At 39.4% G+C, this 12,913-nt stretch overlaps 1 long non-coding RNA gene across 1 annotated transcript; it reads right to left on the reverse strand.

Moving 5' to 3' along the window:
* Positions 1 to 3,632: 3,632 nt before the first annotated feature.
* On the reverse strand, positions 3,633 to 6,957 carry LOC130275381 (uncharacterized). The gene is made up of 3 exons (XR_008844757.1): positions 6,768 to 6,957; positions 4,344 to 4,507; positions 3,633 to 3,979 (listed from the first exon to the last, which is right to left on the reverse strand). It is a non-coding gene; the product is annotated as an uncharacterized LOC130275381 (long non-coding RNA).
* Between the last annotated feature and the right edge of the window lie 5,956 nt (positions 6,958 to 12,913).

The following is a 12,913-nucleotide window of genomic DNA, read 5'->3' on the forward strand; positions in this document are numbered from 1 at the left end:
AACTCCCAGCATTCCCTTATGGGCATGCTGGGACTTATGGTTTTGCAACAGCTGGAGGCACATTTTTTCTATGGAAAAGTGTATCTTCAGCTGTTGTATAACTACAACTCCCAGCTTGCACAAACAGCTAAAGTGCATGCTGGGAGTTGTAGTGGTGCATCTGCTGGTTGCATAACTACAACTCCCAGCATGCCCGTTGGCTGTCGGTGACTGCTGAGAGTTGAAGTTTTGCAACAGCTGAAGGCACACTGGTTGTGAAACTCAGAGTTTTTTTTTTACCTAACTCAGTGTCTCACGACCGGTGTGCCTCCAGCTGTTGCAAACTACAACTCTCAGCAGTCACCGTACACCATGCACCGTACATGCTGGGAGTTGTAGTTTTGCAACAGCTGGAGGCACACTGGTTGTGAAACACTGAGTTAGGTTACAAACTCAGTGATACATAACCAGTGTGCTTACAGTTGTTGCAAAACTACAACTCTCAGCAGTCACCGACAGCCAACGGGCATGCTGGGAGTTGTAGTTATGCAACAGCTGGATGTCCCCCCCCCCCAATGTGAACGTACAGGGTACACTCACATGGGTGGAGGATTACAGTAAGTATCTGGCTGCAAGTTTGAGCTGCCGCAAACTTTCTGCTGCAGCTCAAACTGCCAGCGAGAAACCACTGTGAACCCCCGCCCGTGCGACTGTACCCTAAAAACACTACACTACACTACCACAAAAAATAAAATAAAAAGTAAAAAACACTACATATACACATACCCCTATACAACCCCCCTCCCCTCCCCAATAAAAATGAAAAACGTCTGGTACGCCACTGTTTCCAGAACGGAGCCTCCAGCTGTTGCAAAACAACTCCCAGTATTGTCGGACAGCCGTTGACTGTCCAGGCATGCTGGGAGTTTTGCAACAGCTGGAGGCACCCTGTTTGGGAATCACTGGCGTAGAATTCCCCTATGTCCACCCCTATGCAAGTCCCTAATTTAGGCCTCAAATGCGCATGGCGCTCTCACTTTGGAGCCCTGTCGTATTTCAAGGCAACAGTTTAGGGCCACATATGGGGTATCGCCGTACTCGGGAGAAATTGTGTTACAAATTTTGGGGGGTATTTTCTGCTTTTACCTTTTTTAAAAATGTAAAATGTTTGGGAAAACAAGCATTTTAGGTAAAAAAAAAATTTTTTTTTTTACATATGCAAAAGTCGTGAAACACCTGTGGGGTATAAAGGTTCACTTAACCCCTTGTTACGTTCCCCGAGGGGTCTAGTTTCCAAAATGATATGCCATGTGGTTTTTTTTTTGCTGTCCTGGCACCATAGGGGCTTCCTAAATGCGGCATGCCCCCAGAGCAAAATTTGCTTTCAAAAAGCCAAATGTGACTCCTTCTCTTCAGAAACCTGTAGTGTGCCAGAAGAGCACTTTTCACCCCCATATGGGGTGTTTTCTGAATCAGGCGAAATTGGGCTTCAAATTTTTAGGGGTATTTTCTGCTATTACCCTTTTTAAAAATTAAAAATTTGGGGGAAAACAAGCATTTTAGGTAAATTTTTTTTTTTTTTTTACATTTGCAAAAGTCGTGAAACACCTGTGGGGTATTAAGGTTCACTTTATCCCATGTTACATTCCCTGAGGGGGTCTAGTTTCCAAAATGGTATGCCATGTGTTTTTTTTTTGCTGTTCTGGCACCATAAGGGCTTCCTAAAGGTGACATGCCCCCCAAAAACCATTTCAGAAAAACGTACTCTCCAAAATCCCCTTGTCGCTCCTTCCCATCTGAGCCCTCTACTGCGCCCGCCGAACACTTTACATAGACATATGTATGTGCTTACTTGAGAGAAATTGGGCTACAAATACAAGTAAAAATTTTGTCCTTTTACCCCTTGTAAAAATTAAAAAATTGGGTCTACAAGAACATGTAAGTGTAAAAAATGAAGATTGTGAATTTTCTCCTTCACTTTGCTGCTATTCGTGTGAAACACCTAAAGGGTTAAAATGCTGACTGAATGTCATTTAATACTTTGGGGGTGTAGTTTTTATAATGGGGTCATTTATGGGGTATTTCTAATATGAAGACCCTTCAAATCCACTTCAAACCTGAACTGGTCCCTGAAAAATACTGAGTTTGAAAATCTTGTGAAAAATCGGAAAATTGCTGCTGAACTTTGAAGCCCTCTGGTGTCTTCCAAAAGTAAAAACTCATCAATTTTATGATGCAAACATAAAGTAGACATATTGTATATGTGAACCAAAAAAAAAATGTATTCGTAATATCCATTTTCCTTACAAGCAGAGAGCTTCAAAGTTAGAAAAATGCAAAATTTTCAAATTTTTCATCAAATTTACGGATTTTTCACCAAGAAAGGATGCAAGTATCGACAAAAATTTACCACTATGTTAAAGTAGAATATGTCACGAAAAAACAATCTCGGAATCAAAATGATAACTAAAAGCATCCCAGAGTTATTAATGTTTAAAGTGACAGTGGTCAGATGTGCAAAAAACGCTCCGGTCCTTAAGGCCAAAATGGGCTCCGTCCTGAAGGGTATATATATATATATATAAATATATATATATATATATATATATATATATATATACATATAAAAAAAATTTTTTCCTGGATAACCATTTAAGTACAGTATCTTCCTAGTTTTCCTTTTTGTATAGCTATGCATGATATTGTTTATACATTAGAGGATGATTTATTTTAAAGTATATCTAATACATGTTAAGTCTTAATAGAGCCATTCTACTTTTTCCTCTGTAATGTCCATTTTAAGATACCTCTACTAGTATTTATCATAATAATCCTAATAAGAGAAGAGTAGATGGCACTTCGCAGAGTGGATGAGATAAAGCAGTTTTATTCACTCACATGAGACAGGCTGGTGACATCGGTGTGGGGAGGGAGCAGACAGATTGGAACAACGTCTGTTTCGCGGCTTGCCCTACTAGTATTTATCTATCAACATAGTCTGTTATCCTATTCCCCCATGCCCCACAGGCTTGACTGCAAAATAGACAAATTTTAAGCTTACCCCATGCAAAAGAAGTTGTTTTCTGTGCCTTGAATGCTACTAAAGTGTGTTTTGGTAAAATGTGTTTTGGGTCTTTGAAATGTTGATAAGTATTTATGCACACAAGGCAACAATAAACTTATTAAGAAAATTACATTTTTATGGTGATCTGTTACATGCCCCTGGCTCACACAGCAAGATGATTGACAAGCCGAGAGTCTGCACAGAGCCCTGCTTGTCCCTTACACACTTCCTGCATTTTGTCTCTGCACACACAGATATTACTTACAGGGAGAAGACAGCATTTTTTCACTAACGAATGTACACATTTTTTAACCAATGTTTATTACAGATATGCATGTAATATTATTTTCTATAATATCTGATTTTTTTTTTTACATTGCATCACAAAATTGGTTTGTATACTTGTGCTCATGTTAATGCTTATGTACAATTTTCTTGACATATTTGTGATGTATGAACCTCCCCTCCCTTTCCCTCCATTTTTATATTTTAATTTTCCTGTTCCCTTCACCCCCTCCCCTTTTTTTTTAAAACTCAATAAAAACTTTAAAGGAGAATAATTTTTTTATTTGCAAAGGACAGGTACACTTTAAGAAGGAGATTAGGTCATGTTCAGTAATTTTTTTTAGCATTGTGCAAGAAATGTTATGAAATAGAGTAGTCTGTACTACAGGATATATTTTACTATATTTTAGCATGCTTAGTAAAGGGATGGGTTCAACCTTTAGTTGTTGAGGACACTAGGAGACCCCTAAACGATAAACTTCTGCTGAAATTGTACTGCAGATCCTACCATCTGTGTAAGTAACAGCATAAGATCCTCTCTCTGTGGGAATATATATCACGGTGATGTAGTTAGTTCCAGAGCACAAGAGCAAGGATTTGCATCTTCATCAATGTATGTCAGTGACCTATATGGGAACATGCAGCTTGCACCTGGAGAAAGGATTAAAAAGTAATTTTTTAGTTATTAGTTTTTTAGACCTATTCATTAAAATGTATTTCTTTTTTTACTAAAATGTATTTAGTTTTTCTTTTTTTTTTACTTCCTATTGTTGTCAATTTTTTAGGAATAATTAAAAGGTGTTTTCGGGGGAGGGGGGGGTTATGGGGGGAATGATGTGACATTTTTGTGTTAATTACTCTCACAGGTTGTGTAGCAGCTAGAGATAAGCAAGCCAAGTCTGCAGAACCCGTCAGGCTATAGCAGATGGGATGAGGAACACGTACCGTTTTGGCGCCTGAATGAAAGGAGGAAGTACTGGGAGAACTGAGAGTACATCACGGTAGCCCAACATACCTTGTAGGTATCAGCAAGATCACATGACCCCACGTTATCCAATCATTGCTTGAATCTATGTGCCATACAGCTCCAAGGCCAATGAGGACACAGCACAGAGGAGGTTTAAAAGGTTGGTAAAGCCCTATGCACTCCATTGCCGCCACCATTTTGGAGAGAGAATGCTGAGAGAGAAAGCAAGAACCAAGATCCTAGAAAGCCTTCACAAATTCAATAGAATTTCAAAGCAAGCTGAGCAGTGGGCTGATATCAAACAGTGACCCTCTGTCCCCTACAGTAGTGTGTCCGTGGTGTACCAGCATAGGATGTTGTCCTGTGGGATAAAGATTGCCTTGGGCATCCCTGCTGTCTATGTGCTGGACCCACTGCTCCATAGTATATTCTGTTACACTTTGACGTATTCCTTTGTTATGTTTTAATTAATTATGTACTGTCTTCTGAAGGGATTGTGGCAGAGTGGACCAGGTGGGGGGGACTCAGAGTTTTGTCAGAGTTGGAGTCTAGTCTGGTCTGGGTTAGTGTTCAGTTCAGATCTGTGTAAGCGGAGGTACCATGAGGAGAAGTGTGAGACGTTATAGTCTGCTGCCACATTTCAGGCCGCCCCATCGCTTAGGTGAAAGTCAAAGCCTGGTGGTAAGCACAAAGCGCCGGGCAAAAATGTATTATTTAGTCAGCTAATCAAGCTAAAATCAGCGTTGGCTGCTATTTAACACCTTGAGGACCAATACAAGTAAACCTGTACGCCCTTAAAAGACCAGGCCTGTTTTTTCAAATCAGGGATGTCTGACTTTATTAGAGAATTACTCTGGTAATGTTTTTGCTAATTGCGATAATTCTGACTTTGTTTTTTTTTTGTCACAAGTTGTCCTTCATGTACATAGTAAAAGTAAGCCGATATCATTTGTAGTTTTTTTTTACAATGCAAAAAATCATGAAATTTAAAATTTTAGTTTTTTTTTGCTATTTTAACACTAATAGGTTTCATTTATTTAAACTTTCTGACCAAATAGTTTATGAAACTTATACTTTCAGATCTCTTTATTTTGAAAGCATTTCTTTTGTTTTTAATTAACATTTTAAATGAATTAGAAGCCTAACCGTTTAACTTAAAACTTAAAAAAAAATGTTTATGTACTATGCAAGGTTTGCAGAAATTTGAAGGTGGTAGAACCATAGGAACCACCCCCAACCCCCCCCCCCCCCAAAAAAAAAAAAAAAAATGTACCCCATTTTAAAAACTAGACCCCTCAAGGTATTCACTAGGGGGTACAGTGAGTATTTTAACACCATAGTTTTTTGGCAGGAATTATTACAAAGTCAGTGTTAAAAATTAGAAATTTGCTTTTTTTCACAAATGCGTTATTTGTGGGACATATTTTTTGCACATCGCTTCTGATATTGAAAGAAATGCACCTTATATTTTATTGAGCTGCTTGGCCTGTGTTTGGAAATACCCTGGCTTAGGCAATATGCATTGCTGTAAGGGTTTACTTTGATCCTGGCAGTGCGGCAGGGTCCTGGCTGTGTGTTACAGCCAAGTCCCTGCCGCAATCTCATGGGTGCACTGGCAGCACCCACGAGAACCATGAACGTGTATACTCGTCCTGGTGCGGGAACGTGCATCCTAATCCTTCCTGGACATGTATACATCCATGGTCCTTAAGGTGTACAAATCCCAGCAAGGTAACAGGCTTCCCTAGGTCACTCTGCACTTCCCTCTGCACCAAAGTTTGTACTGTGGCAAATACAACAGTTATCAGTAAAGATAGTTACCGAAGCTTTGCATCGGTGTCATAATTTTCCCCGTGCTTGGCCCAGATGAAGCTATCTCATTCTCAGAACGTTTATGTTAACATCGCCCTGTCGTCACAAAGTGTACATCTCACCTCCATTCTGCATGTGGAACCAAGTGCACTACAAATCCCAGCCAGTAGTAAACGAGCCCCTAAACATTATTGCATTACAAGGAAAGCAAAGCATTGAGTAGTGGGCTGACCTCAGACAGCAACCTCCTGTGACCTGCAGTACTGTATACAGGTGGTGTACTACAAATCCAAGCAGGAAGCTGGGAACAAGCCCATAAAAGTTGTCCCATTACAATACATATCAAGCAGAGCACAGCAGTGGGCTGGCCTGCATTTTAACATAAATACAGATTAAAAGCATTGTGAATGTGGGAAACACATTTTACGCCAAGTTAAGCTTCGAAAGTGAACATGGCATAGCCATTTAAAGCACAGTTGCATGTTTTTTTCTGGATTTAATCAAACATACCGTATTTCTACATGAGTTTAACATAACTACACATTCAAAAGTGTTGAAAGTGAAAGCAGAATAACCATCAAAGGACAAGTTATGTGTATTTTCTCCGTTAACAAATGCATAAATGCAAGTCATAGAGTAACAGCTCCCACCTCTACTCACCAAACACTTCAGCTCGGACAAAGCAGCAGAGCCTCTAACCCGCAACTGATGCAAATGTAGAAAATATGATCCAGCTCTTCGGTGTGTTTAAAAAGAAAACTTTATTGCTTCATCCAACAAATGACAAGCATAGCGGGACATGCACTGTAAGTGTGAGTAGGCAGCCCTGTGTTCCAATCACTGTGGACAAAGTCTGTAGGCTGAGGAAAAGAAAGAGCATGACTGGCAGAAGCTTTGCATTGGTGAGGTTTATAGTTATTGCTAGTACACAATCCTCAGAAAATAACAAAAACAGATAAGCGGCTCCTGGTGCACTACCACAGGGAGAAAGCAATGATATAGATGACTCTATATAGCAAAACCTTCCACTGGCAGATTTGTTCACCTAAGTTGGTTATGTACGAGGCAACTTCTCATACAATCGAACTTCTCAGACTTTTGAACCCTTCCAATATCCCTATAGAGGTTTGGTAAACAATGCAAATAGCATGCTAGGAAAGCTGCAAAGTAAGCTTTAAATGGAGTTGTCTTCAAGTATAATTGAAGCCCATTAATTTGACAGAATCTGAGCCCACTGGAGCATCCCTTGGCACTTTGGTGGGCCAGTCTGATCCCAAGGAATGTAGGAATTGCATTAAGCTTAATTATTCAATGGATACAGAGCAACTTTCACTGAGCAATGCTAAAAAATGGTCATCACAAGTCATACAAAAAGTCACAATATATCTACAAATATAGTACCATAATATACTACTAATAATCCATCTTTATAACCTCTATTAACTATAAACATTTATAATAAAATTATAGTAAAATCACCAGTGACAAAGATATATATATATATATATATATATATATATATATATATCTCACAGAAAAGAAAACGTCCGGCACTCGAGAAAATGCAGGTAAAACTTGTCAATGGCTTTATTCACACGCTTAGGCAGGACACAATCTGACGCGTTTCGCACCCTCAGGTGCTTAATCGTAGATAGACATACACTCAATAATGCAGGTTAAAATACACATGAGTTTGGTCACATGACCACATGAATCTTAATTAAAAACAGTTGGTTACAAAACATGGCATTGGGAATCATGATCACATTTAATCGTTCGGAGAGAGTTCACACCAGGATGAAATCAATGCGGCTTTAAATTTCACATTACAAGTAACATTCAAATTTCAAACTTGAATAGTCCAAAGGCTAATCTACCAATACTACCGATATTCATATTGATTCAGGGGTGCATATTTAACTGAAATAAGCAATTTAAACTATATCTACACATAAGAATCCGAGATATTTTTATATATAAATCAATAACCTCATGGTGTGTATCACACTATGTGAACAACCCCCTATAATTTGCGACAATTCAAAATTTATTATATGTACCGATATTCATATTGGTTTAGAGGTACATATTTACCGAAATACGCACTTTAAACTATATCTAAACATCAAAATCCGAGATATTTTTATATATAAATCGATAACCGCATGATGTGCATCACGCCGTGTGAACATCCCCCTATAATTTACAACAATTCGAAATTTATTATATGTGCACAAGAAACGAAGAATGTAAGTTAGACCGGGGACTAAACTTGTGTGATTAATGATAAATTGTATACATCCACCATATTTACTTATTCCATTTATGCACACGTTAACATTAAATCCAATCTTTTATTTAATCCTTGCGGGAATCTTGTTCCCAAGAGGAACATCCAATGTGCCTCTCTATTGTATAATTTCTTTCTGAGGTCGCCTCCCCTAGGTCCTAAGGTGACTTTTTCTACTCCCAATACTCGTAAATGGGTAGTGTCTCCTGAATGGGACTCTCTAAAGTGACGTGACAGCATAGACATGTTTGTCAAACTACTTTTAGCATCCGTAATATGTTTCCTGAACCTCACTTTTAGTGAATTCCCCGAGCATCCTACATATTGCAAATTGCACGCAATGCATGTGGCTACATATATAATGGATTTAGTGTTACAATTGATGTATTGGTGTATATTGTATGTCCTATTTGTTGTGCAAGACGTTACAGTATTTGAATTCACCATATGTGTACATGTGATGCATCTGGTATGACCACATTTGCGATTACCTATATTCCTCAACCAGTCCCGATCCTTTACACTTTCCTTTTGACTAATAAATAGACTGGGTGAGACTCTGGTTCCAATAGTGGGGCCTCTCCTAGACACAATAGAAATACCTTCTGATAATAAGTCTCTTAATATTGGGTCTGTTTCTAATACCGGAATATATCTATTTATTATTTTCTTAATCTGCCCAAATTGGGTGCTGTATGAGGTCACGAAAAATGGTGGTCTATCTTTACTCGAATTTACATTTTCATTTTCGATTATATTTTTGGCTGATTTGTCTCCAACCTTATGTGAGTCCCTTCTATTCTGATGCCTGCTAGAATAGGATACTAGTTCCTCGCGTCCCCGTCCTTCTATTCTTATTTCTGCTTTTTTTAATATTTTTTCACTATAACCCCTCTGTTCCAATCTAGTATGAAGTTCCTCTGCCGCAATTTTAAATTGTGTCTCACTAGAGCAGTTACGTTTTATTCTACATAATTCGCCATAGGGAATATTATCCAGGACATGTCGTGGATGGCAGGAGGAGGCTAACAAAATGGAGTTAGAGGCTGTATCTTTTCTATAGGGGCGAATTTCTATGCCATCACTCCCACTAATCAACGAAATGTCCAAAAAATTAATTGTATTTTTATCAAAATGTGAGGTAAACCCCAAATTTAGGTTGTTATTCCCAATATACTTGACAAATTCCGAAAATAGTGTCTCTGTACCCCTCCAAATTATCAATAAATCGTCTATGTAGCGACTGATCCAGTGTATGTTATCATGATATGGATTTTTGTCACTGAAAATAAAAAGTTGCTCCCAGTGAAACATGTAGATATTTGCAAAAGACGGGGAATATTTGGCACCCATTGATGCTCCCCTGGTCTGCAGGTAGAAACCACCATCGAACACGAAGTAGTTGTGTTTAAGCAAAAACTCCGTGGCGATGGTGATAAATTCCCGCAGACCAGGGGAGTATGTGCTGAACTTTTCCATATGAATGGACAGGGCCTCGAGGCCTTTAGACCAGGGAATGCATGGATATAAGCCTATAACATCACACGTTGCCCATGACAACTGCTCATCCCACACGATTTTTTCTAAGATATTGATCACATGCTTAGTGTCTTGTGTAAACGTGGGGGTGATTTTAGTCAGGGGTTGGAGATGGTGATCCACCCACTCTCCAAGGCGCTCACCCAGCGACCCAATGCCAGCAACTATTGGCCGAAGGGGAGGTGGAAATACACCTTTATGTACCTTGGGGAGTGAGTGGAACACTGGGGTAACTGGATTCTCTACAAACAGATATTCTTCCAGTTTTTTGTTAATTGCCCCCAGTGCTACACCCTCTTCCAATATTTTCTTAAGTTCCATTTGGTACGTTTTAGTAGGGTCATTTCTTAATTTACAGTAAGTTGATGTGTCTAATAACATATCCTCATTGAGTTTTTTGTATAACCCTGAATCCAGAACAATAATATTTCCACCTTTATCAGCATTACGAATTACGATAGATTTATTCTCAGATAATTCCTTCAATGCTATACGTTCATTTTTATTTAAATTGTCATAAGCATTATTCCGAGACACCTGTTCATTAAGTTTCACTAGGTCCCGCTCGACCAACTCCTGGAATCTATCCAGCGCCTCCGTGTGATACACACCATGAGGTTATTGATTTATATATAAAAATATCTCGGATTCTTATATGTAGATATAGTTTAAATTGCTTATTTCGGTTAAATATGCACCCCTGAATCAATATGAATATCGGTAGTATTGGTAGATTAGCCTTTGGACTATTCAAGTTTGAAATTTGAATGTTACTTGTAATGTGAAATTCAAAGCCGCATTGATTTCATCCTGGTGTGAACTCTCTCCGAACGATTAAATGTGATCATGATTCCCAATGCCATGTTTTGTAACCAACTGTTTTTAATTAAGATTCATGTGGTCATGTGACCAAACTCATGTGTATTTTAACCTGCATTATTGAGTGTATGTCTATCTACGATTAAGCACCTGAGGGTGCGAAACGCGTCAGATTGTGTCCTGCCTAAGCGTGTGAATAAAGCCATTGACAAGTTTTACCTGCATTTTCTCGAGTGCCGGACGTTTTCTTTTCTGTGAGAGTTCTACTAAGCCGGGAGCGGTACCGGTGTCCGCAGCACGAGATAGCGCAGCAAACACGAGAGTGGTGAGCAGCCTGACCCTATCTGCATCAAACAGTTCCCGCATTGGAGTGCTCCCACCGCGTGGATTAACATGGCTGAATCTAATTTGGAAACGCCAAGGCTAGGACTGGGGGAACCTGTAACCGCTGATGTGAGTAATATGGACAAATATGGTCCGAGCAGAGATGCGAAAGCTCAAACAGTGTTTAATGATTTTGTAACAACCACGGTTAACGTGGTTCCCCCTGACATGCTTGCTATCACAAGACAGTTGGAGAATCTCATGATTAAAGAGACGAAGACCTGGTGGGATAACAAAACTCTCACTACATATTTAGAAAAGAACATTGTTCCAAGGGGTCTCAGACTGAAAAAAAGACCCATAAAAACATACTCACAGGGATTCATTACCAAATGGGACTCCGCATTGCTGGAATGTTCAGCCAAACTTATGACATATATTGTGGAGGAGGAATCCCTGGAATTAGCCAGTATGCAGCAAGAAATGGAGGGCCTTAGGACCCAGCTGGCTATGTACAAAGAGCACAAGGATTTTGCCAGCGTGGAACAAGCAGCATTGGAGAAACTAGACAGTGTGGAAAACTCCATAATGGACATTAAAAAAAGTAAATTCCAAAGAGATATTCTGGACTACAACAAAGATCAAGTGTTCTCGTGGCATCTTAATAAAGGGGACAATCCAGACACACCGCGTTCTATTTTACGCACACCACGATCCAGATCCAAACGCAGAAATCATCCAAGGTCCCGATCTGCAAGGAAAGTGAGCTTTTCAGACCCTGAAAGTTCCCAAGAGGAAAACACAGGTGCACAATACTCATCAGCACAGCAACAGAAAAAGAAACTAACATCGATCGCCGCACCATCCAAAGAACTTGGAGCTGTTCCAAAAAACCGTCTGGGCCAGACCGACAGCTTAAAGGGTCAAAAACAAGGAGAGCTGGACGCAAACATAGAAGAAAGAAGATATCCCCTGCGCTCGCTACTGGTTCCGAGATAAATCCGGTAATGAACTTATCTGCATGCATCTTATCTGCTGACCAAATTACTGTACTTGGTAAAGGACTGAATTTTGTGCCGACAAGTAAGTTCGAACTTTTTAATACCATATTAGATGTTAATAAATTGGCAAGAGGACTCACTCTCAAAAGACATTTTCACAAGGGGGTTATGAGTCATGAGGAGGGAGAATCCTCAGGTACAGTTGTGGAAGGATCAGTAGCGAACGATGGTGATGAAATTAATGTTAATGTTACTAATTTCAAGGATCAAAATGTATTATTACAGCTTACCTGTTTGCAGAAAGAAAATGCAGTTGTCGATGATAGTAGGAATAATAACTACCGCTCGGCCAACCCTGGTTTCTATCCTGTTGCCTCCCGTTCGGAGGCGCTGGATAGATTCCAGGAGTTGGTCGAGCGGGACCTAGTGAAACTTAATGAACAGGTGTCTCGGAATAATGCTTATGACAATTTAAATAAAAATGAACGTATAGCATTGAAGGAATTATCTGAGAATAAATCTATCGTAATTCGTAATGCTGATAAAGGTGGAAATATTATTGTTCTGGATTCAGGGTTATACAAAAAACTCAATGAGGATATGTTATTAGACACATCAACTTACTGTAAATTAAGAAATGACCCTACTAAAACGTACCAAATGGAACTTAAGAAAATATTGGAAGAGGGTGTAGCACTGGGGGCAATTAACAAAAAACTGGAAGAATATCTGTTTGTAGAGAATCCAGTTACCCCAGTGTTCCACTCACTCCCCAAGGTACATAAAGGTGTATTTCCACCTCCCCTTCGGCCAATAGTTGCTGGCATTGGGTC

This window comes from Hyla sarda, chromosome 6 (genome assembly GCF_029499605.1).
Source record: "Hyla sarda isolate aHylSar1 chromosome 6, aHylSar1.hap1, whole genome shotgun sequence".
NCBI lineage: Eukaryota > Metazoa > Chordata > Amphibia > Anura > Hylidae > Hyla > Hyla sarda.